The following is an 8,324-nucleotide window of genomic DNA, read 5'->3' as shown; positions in this document are numbered from 1 at the left end:
ACTACGGGATAAACCACAAAATTTCCCCACACCAAAATCTCAATCAAAAAAAAAAAAAAAAAAAAAAAAGTGGAGACTTTTCATATATAATAGAGCTAGTGATACTCCGATGGTGTATAAAGCTGATTGTTTACATGGTGTTGAAGAAACATAATACCTAAACCAATCGATGACAACGAAGACGACCCTCCTTTATATTTTTGGTAAACAAGATCATCATTTGGGTAGAATAGATGTATCGTCCAAGTTTCTTTCTATTACTATTTTCCTATTTTATGATTTAATTTAAATATTAAAAATTCGAAATACCTGACAACTTACATGTAATAGGCTTCAAAGTTATCTGATCGTGTAAAAATAAATATACACCGTCAGGTGGATATTGATTAAACTCTAGGATCAACTAGCACCAAAGAAATGACATCTTTCAAGTTATTTTTGGAACAAGCATAAGCATCTCCATCTTTATACATGAACTCCGCCGCCCTTGTAAGGTTGATTACACACAAGAGCAAAACCTTTTGTATGACGACTGCGGGTTTTAGGTATTCTTGAATTAAATCCTTCCAACAATTCTCTATTATTTTCCTCATCTCTGTGTGTGCTTCTTCCTTTGTGACTCCATATTCATTCATGTAACACTCGATACCAGAAGTTGCATCTCCTCTTTCCTGTTCTATCTGCATCGACAATATAAATGAACAAACAATATAATAGACAAAATTACTTCATATTAAATGGCATGAGATACATCCTAATAACTGCAAAGCTAGAGGGCGGTAAGGGTTCATCGCTAGAAAATCTAACAGTATATACAAGCTCAATTTGTCTTTTGTATATATAATATATAGATGTTGAACCCCCTTGTTGAAATACTGCCTCTGCTACTAACCCTAATCCTTAAGCTACTATTTGTACGATAAAATTTGTCAAACTTATTAATTTCTGTACACTGATAGTGTACACTATACAGTATGGACGATACAATCATCCCCGTACAGGCGATACGCTTGTTCCTGAACGGCTCAACTTAAGACCAAGTCAAATAGAATAACAGCCTGACCACCAAGTGAAAAGCAACTTTCTTTTCCTAGTTGTTTTACACCATAATTTTAAGTAACCTACAAAATTAGGTAACTATTACTGTAACAGGTTAATATATACACTGATTTTATAGAAATGTTTACATAATTGTTGGTGTAGATAAATTAAATCCAATTTTTTATATATCATATATATATACCTCATGTGAACCAAGGTCATTGAGTAATCTTACAATGATACTGGAAGCAACAAGTATTAGAGGTTCAGTTGCTATCCAATCAAATGCATCCTTAGTTGCTAGTTGCTACCTCTCCCATGCCTAGCCAAGAAGTAGTTGCAAGCAATTGGCAAGTGCTTGATGGTATTCCATTCTTCACATACTGCTCCATTGTTGGCATTTTCTTCCCATGATACCATTTTGCCTCTTGCAAGAAAGCCCTTAACATTTTTTTCATCCGCAAGATCAAATAACCCAAAAAAAAAAAAAACCAACTTCGTAAATTCTCCTAATTAATTTATTAATCTAATTAATCAGTTATAATATTGGCTTGAGATGAACTTCAATGGAGCAGAGTGAATAATCTATGTTCATATAGTCGATCTCAACTTATTTGGAAATAAGCCGTAGTTATCATTGTTTACTACAAAAAAGGAGAATTAACAATAAACAAATTTCGTCACTGAATAGCAAAATCTGCTGCTAGCAAATACTATTATGTGGCAGATTTATCAAAAAATCCTATAAGCTATGGCGGGCCATTTTGTACTCCCTCCGGATCAAAAAGTGTGTCCACTTAGCCATTTGCACACCCCTTAAGAAAATACAAACTCCTAGAAAAAAATAGGTAATTTGACTAAACTGTCCCTAATTAAATAGATATTGAGATTTGATCATATAACACTTAATAGGGACAAATCTAGAAAAATAAGGTTAATTCTTTCTTGATTTGATAAGTGGACACTCTTTTTGACCCAAGAAACAAAGACTACGTGGACACTGTTTTTGATCCGGAGGGAGTAATTGATAACAGAAGATATGTCGCTAATTCTTGATTTTTCTTAATGATTGGTCTTGATTAGTTAAGTAATTGTTTGCTATTTTATTATGAGTTTAAGTTATGATTATATACACTGTCAGTTAAGGAATTTTTAATTTTTACAATTAGGTTATCAATAAGCTTCCTTAAAATGTAGGATTTATAATCTTAAAAATAAGATAGGTTACCTGTTATATCAAATAAAAGTGACCTATTGGTGTTAAAATTTCCTACATTGACAATGTATGTAACTATTAATCTTTTACTACCTCAGCTATAGAATAGTCGATCAAAAGTGACTCGTTTTCATTTGTCAACTCTTTCTCTATTTCATTGTAAACATCTAAAAGGGCACGGTAAAAAGTCTTCATAAATGGTGGTAATTGTTGTGAAGCATCAATGTTCCACCTGCATAAATGACAAACACTATCAATTTCAGTCAAATTACATTCTCGTGTAAAATAGCATTAATAAAATCCTTATTAATTCTTTCAAATTCTGGAATATAAAAACGCTGTAAGCTATCAATAATGTGACAAAAAAAATTACCTTTCAATTGCCTCTGTGAGGAGAGTAAGTTCATCTAGTGTGCCATAGCTGCATAAGTGTCATCCATATAATAGAACATAAGCATGAAACTTTTGTTAGTATTTTCCTGGCAATGCGATACTGGGGCTCAAAGTAGACACCTAAACTCAAAAAGTATACCTCAACCACTCTGTCTCTTGCATAAGGTAATGTCTTCACGATTTCCAATTCTTTCCACCACCTAAAATGGCAAATTGGAACAACACATTTTTGTTGCTTTAGTAGGCCTTTAGACAATATTTGGTTGAAATTGAAAAAAGAGGATATATACTGAAATTTGAAGTTGGAACAGAAGCTATTGAAGCGTGTGATAATCTCATCTAAAGTATTAAATTATATCTTCAACACACCCTCTCACGTGCTGGCTTGATTCTGTTCCATGGGTCAAGCATGTGAAACTCTTTTGATGATGAGTGACGGTAGATTGGACTTGTGATCTTAATTTGCTTTCTTGGTATGCTATATTGAAGTTTGTGACTATCTCATCTAAGAACTTAAGTTGTTAGAGAAAGCGCACTTTTATATAATCAACATAAATTGCAGTTGGAAATGAAATTTACTTGAAAAAAATTGAAGATTAATTACGAGTAAATGTTACTATTATTTTACTTGAAATATTTCTCTGACAACTTTTTAAATATTTCAGCAGTACTTCAAAATTAAACTTCGGTGTTGTAAGGTTAGGTGTATAGGTGAATGTTTAGCTTGCCAATTACCTAGTGATATCACATAGCTCCTTTTTATGCAACTTTTGCAAGATGTTGAAATTCAATTTGGCAAAGTTTAGTAACACTTCGTTGCGTGATTCTTTTTCTTGGTAAAATGATATGTAGTTCGACGTTTCTACCCTCACTATAGCATTTCTGATTGGAAACTTCAATGCACTACTGATTTGTTATGCAAGGGAGTTACCCAATTTTGGCAAAATTAGTTTCAATTGCGTGGTGGTGAAATTCACTGCTTCATCCAGAATTTGTTCACCATGTACTCTGAATTGTGCTGCCTCATAAAAGGTCAACATTCCTTGCACGTCGCTAACCAATGCTTTGTTGAAATTTCCTTGGTCATCAGTGAGCTTCTAAAAGCATCTGTTTCAAAATATTATCAAAAAACGTGTCAGAAGTTTATGCAAGCAGTGTCGATCTATTGTCACAATTCGATTTTTGTTATTGAGTTTGGATCGGGAATTATAGTACCTTTAAGGCTTTACATTGTGCTCAAATTGATAGTTACTTTCTAATATTTTTAAGCGATATATGCCCATTGTATAGTTACGTATTTCTAAAAAAATATTATTTACACTATATAGAAGCACGGGTTTGGAGGACAGGATCGCCGTCCATCCTGCTCCAGCTTGTGGTTTCCCATTGGTTGAACATATAATTTATTCTGGCTGCTCTATTAACTTTTCATTTGTGTTGTCCATTTTGAGTTTTTGTAGTAGCACATAACAATTTGTTATACTGAAATACTTTCACGTGTAGAGTAGTAATGACACATATAGTTTCCTTTTTTATTTTACTGTTAATTTGATGTTTATTTATAGAATAAAATGACTAAAAATATTGCAAAAAAAAGTGTGGGCCCCATACTAAACACCAACCAATATTAAAAAAAAAAGTGTGGGCCCCATACTAAACACCAACCAATATTTAAAAAAAAAAAAGAAGTGGAACCCACCATCTCCAAACTCACGGAAAAAAAAAGTAGACCCCATATTAACAAAATCAAGCAATATAAAAAAAAAGTGAATCCCATATTAAAAAAACAAACAATGTCAAAAAAAAAAAAAAACGCATCCCATATTAAAAAATCAAACAATATTCATGTAATTTTCAAAGTATCTCATTAAATCAATAATGATGGATTCATTGCCACATGTGTATCTACTCATTAGTGGGAGCAAATGAAATTATTGTACAGCAAAAAACATGGACCTCATATTATTGCTTTTCTTCAAAAGGTTAAGTAACCAAACCATACAATTTTTATTTTTTTTAATAATATTAGCCTGAGATGTAATCTAGATATTTAACTGTTGTATTTGCTATTCCTCCATGTTATTTATTTGTTATGTTTACTAAAATAAATATACTTAAAATACTCATATTTTAAAATAAGATAGAATTTAATTACTTTTTCATTTTTTTCCTTACTCTAACAAATGTGAAAAGAGATTAATGTCATAAAAGAAAAAATAATATTAAATGGGGATCAAATAATTAATAAGGTAAATTAGTGAAATTATAATTATAATTATAATTGACTTTTCCTTAAAAAACCGTGCAAAAGACAACATGACAAGTAAAATGAGCTAAACCAAAAATATTTACCAAAAATTAAAAAATAGTAGTTCTTCATTTAAATGGAAAATCAAATTTCTACTTTGTTTCATTTTAAACATGTAAAATTAATATAATAATTTGAATTAGAATTATCCAAATCAAACTTTGATAAAAAATATTAGGTATTATTTAGGCCCAATCTACATACATTAACAATAGAATATTTTACACCTTTAAATTAATTGAATTAAAATTCAAAGCATCAACTGATGCTTAAATATTACTATTGTTTTATCTCAAAAAGAGGAAAATAGTTTCCTTTTAAATAAACATTCTCTTTTTAAAAGTATTAATAAATTTTTACTAACTTTGTATTTGTAGCAAACACTAATATAATAAAGTTTTGGATACGGAGCACAAACTACAATGTTATATTAATCGTGTTTTGGACATAATATATATATATATATATATATATATATATATATATATATATATATATATATATATATATATATATTACTTTACTACTATAGAAGAGCCAGTTTATAAGCAAGATCGTCGTCCGTCCTTTGGTCCCATTTTTTTATTTAAGGGCAAAAAAATGACATTTTATACTTTATATTACCAACTCTTCTAAAAAGTAGATAGAAATACTTTAGTATATTTCTATTTTTCTATTATATAAAAGCATTGGTTTACCCATTCTTTTTTCGTCAGTTACTCTTAAAAAAAAAAATAAGGTGGACTTCATACTAAAAACGCCAAGCAATATTAAAAAAAAAAAAAGGAAAAAAATGGACCCCACCCTCTCCAAACTCATGATAAAAAAGTGGACCCCATATTAAAAAAAAAAGCAATGTCAAAAAAAAAAAACGTGCATCCTATTTATTAAAAAATCAAACAATATTCATGTAATTCTCAAAATATCCCCATCAAGTCAATAATAGTGGATTCATTGCCACATGCGTATCAACCTATTAGTGGGAGCAAATGAAATTATTGCACAGTAAAAAATATGGACCCCATATTATTGCTTTTCTTCAAAAGGTTAAGTAGGCAAATACATACAATTTCCTTTCTTTTCTTATATTAGCCTTAGATCTAATTTAGATATTTAATTGTTGTATTTGCTATTCCGCGATGTCATTTATTTCTTATGTTTACTAAAATAAATATACTTAAAATATTTATATTTTAAAATAACATAGAATTTAATTACTTTTTCATTTTTATTCTTACTCTATTAAATGTGAAAAGAAATTAATATCAAATGGAGATCAAATAATGAATAAGGTAAATTAGTCAAATTCTAATTCTAATTCACGTTTCCTTAAAAACCTATGCAAAAGACAACATGACAAGTAAAATGAGCTAAACCGAGAATATTTACCAAAAATTTAAAAATAGTATTTCTTCGTTTAAATAGAAAATCAATTTCTACTTTGTTTCGTTTTAAACATGTAAAATTAATTTAATAATTTGAATTAGAATTATCCAAATCAAAATTTGATAAAAATAATAAGTATTTTACACTTTTAAATTAATCGAATTAAAATTGAAAGTATCAACTGATGCTTAAATATTGTTATTGTTTTATCTCAAAAAGAGGAAAATAGTTTCCTTTAAACAAATTTTCTCTTTTAAAAAGTATTAATAAATTTTTGCCGACTTTGTATTCTTAGCAAACACGAATATACTAAATTTTTAGATATGAAGCACAAACTACAATGTTATATTAATCGTATTTTGAACATAGTATATATATATTATCACTATCCAAAATACAACTACATACACATAGATACACTATAATCCAAAGTGTTGGGCCCCAAGGGCATAAGCCATCTAGTTTAGAAATAAGAAAAATAATAATTCTGATGTCAGAGTACTTACCACATGAGACATAGTAACCTTTTTGCCTAAGTAATCGAAAGCTAAGAGCAACAGAATGAAGGCCACTGCCATCTTCACCAATCCATTCGTCGTAACAGGCATAGAATAACTCAGTGAATCCTCAATCTCAGGTTCAAAATGATAAGCTACTCCAAGGCACTGGATTGTGTTAATCAGATCAAGCTTTTGCAAGGATTTTGAAGAAGCTTTCACTAGCAATTTCCTCACTTCTTCTTTTAGGTCTTCATGCGGCTTCTCTTCCTCCTCATTGGCTCCCTACACGAGTACATTTCGGAATATGTTACTTACCGATGTATTAACAATAAGTAGATCTACGCCAGGAGAAGTTAGTACAAGAAGCCGTGGACACACTTCTTGATAATGGAATCTGGGGACAACCAATGAAGGACGGTAATAATAAAGTTTACAAGTTATTTTCTGATGTAATTGAAGGCAAAGAGGGAAGATCTTGTGAGACTCTGCTTAGCAAACGAGTCGATTATTCAGGACGTTCTGTCATTGTCGTGAATCCATAAATTATTTAAAAGTTAAATGAGTTTGTTCTATGCACTGATAATGTAAAGAATATTTACCGAGAGATCAGTATAGGCAAGAAAATGGTCTCCTCAAACAGTAGGATGATGATTGCTAGAGCGACATGTAATAACCTCAGCCGCAATGGTTTGAGTGCGCAACTCCTTCATTTTAGCTTAATTCTCCTGTTGAAGGAGTTACAAAACGTGTTTTGTAAAAGAAATGAACCAAAAATTGAACAAACATCATGAGTTAGTGCTATTAGTGATATCTCTTGATTGATACTAGGATATCTTGATTGATCGTCCAGAACTTAGTATCTCTTAGTATTTTCATCAGTGATTTAGTTTCTATTATGATTAAGAGAAGATCACAGTTCTTTATTAGTTGATTCTTTCCTTGTCTGATGTTGCTCTCTTGTATAAATACACATTCATCATATTATATTAAAAGTGGGAAGCTTTTATCTTTAAAGTTGGATTACAATTTTGCCTTCCATAACTTAAACACTATTTCTAATTATTTTGTACAAGAATATAAATATTTATTCTAATAACTACATATCGATACTGTACATTCCATTCATGACAATAGCTGGAATTTTCAGTTTCAAAGTTTCCAGATGTGCTTTAAATTATGCAATAAAGATGAAATCAAGTAAGTCATGTGAATAGGATATCTTTTCTGTATCCCAATCTTTTCGAATCCTCAACCCAATACTTTCACCAGATTAATTCTTTTCGCTTTTCATCTTCTATATAACTTTGCAGTAACTCATTTCTTCATTAGCCATTCATTAATACAAAAAAAACTGTAGAATTTAAGAGTCCATTATATTAATGAACTAAATGTAGGCTAATCCAATAAATACATGAAAGAGAAGCCCAAAGAACACCAACCAAAAACAACTATATATAAAGTTAAGAAATGGTTTTCATTT

General features: G+C 30.2%; 1 pseudogene; it reads right to left on the bottom strand.

Moving 5' to 3' along the window:
• Positions 1 to 386: 386 nt before the first annotated feature.
• On the bottom strand, positions 387 to 7,554 carry LOC132637712 (terpene synthase 17-like; annotated as a pseudogene).
• Between the last annotated feature and the right edge of the window lie 770 nt (positions 7,555 to 8,324).

The sequence above is a fragment of the Lycium barbarum genome, chromosome 4 (genome assembly GCF_019175385.1).
Source record: "Lycium barbarum isolate Lr01 chromosome 4, ASM1917538v2, whole genome shotgun sequence".
In the NCBI taxonomy this organism is placed as follows: Eukaryota; Viridiplantae; Streptophyta; class Magnoliopsida; order Solanales; family Solanaceae; genus Lycium; species Lycium barbarum.
Note: the sequence above shows the minus strand (reverse complement) of the source record. Positions and strands in the feature narration are given on the sequence as shown.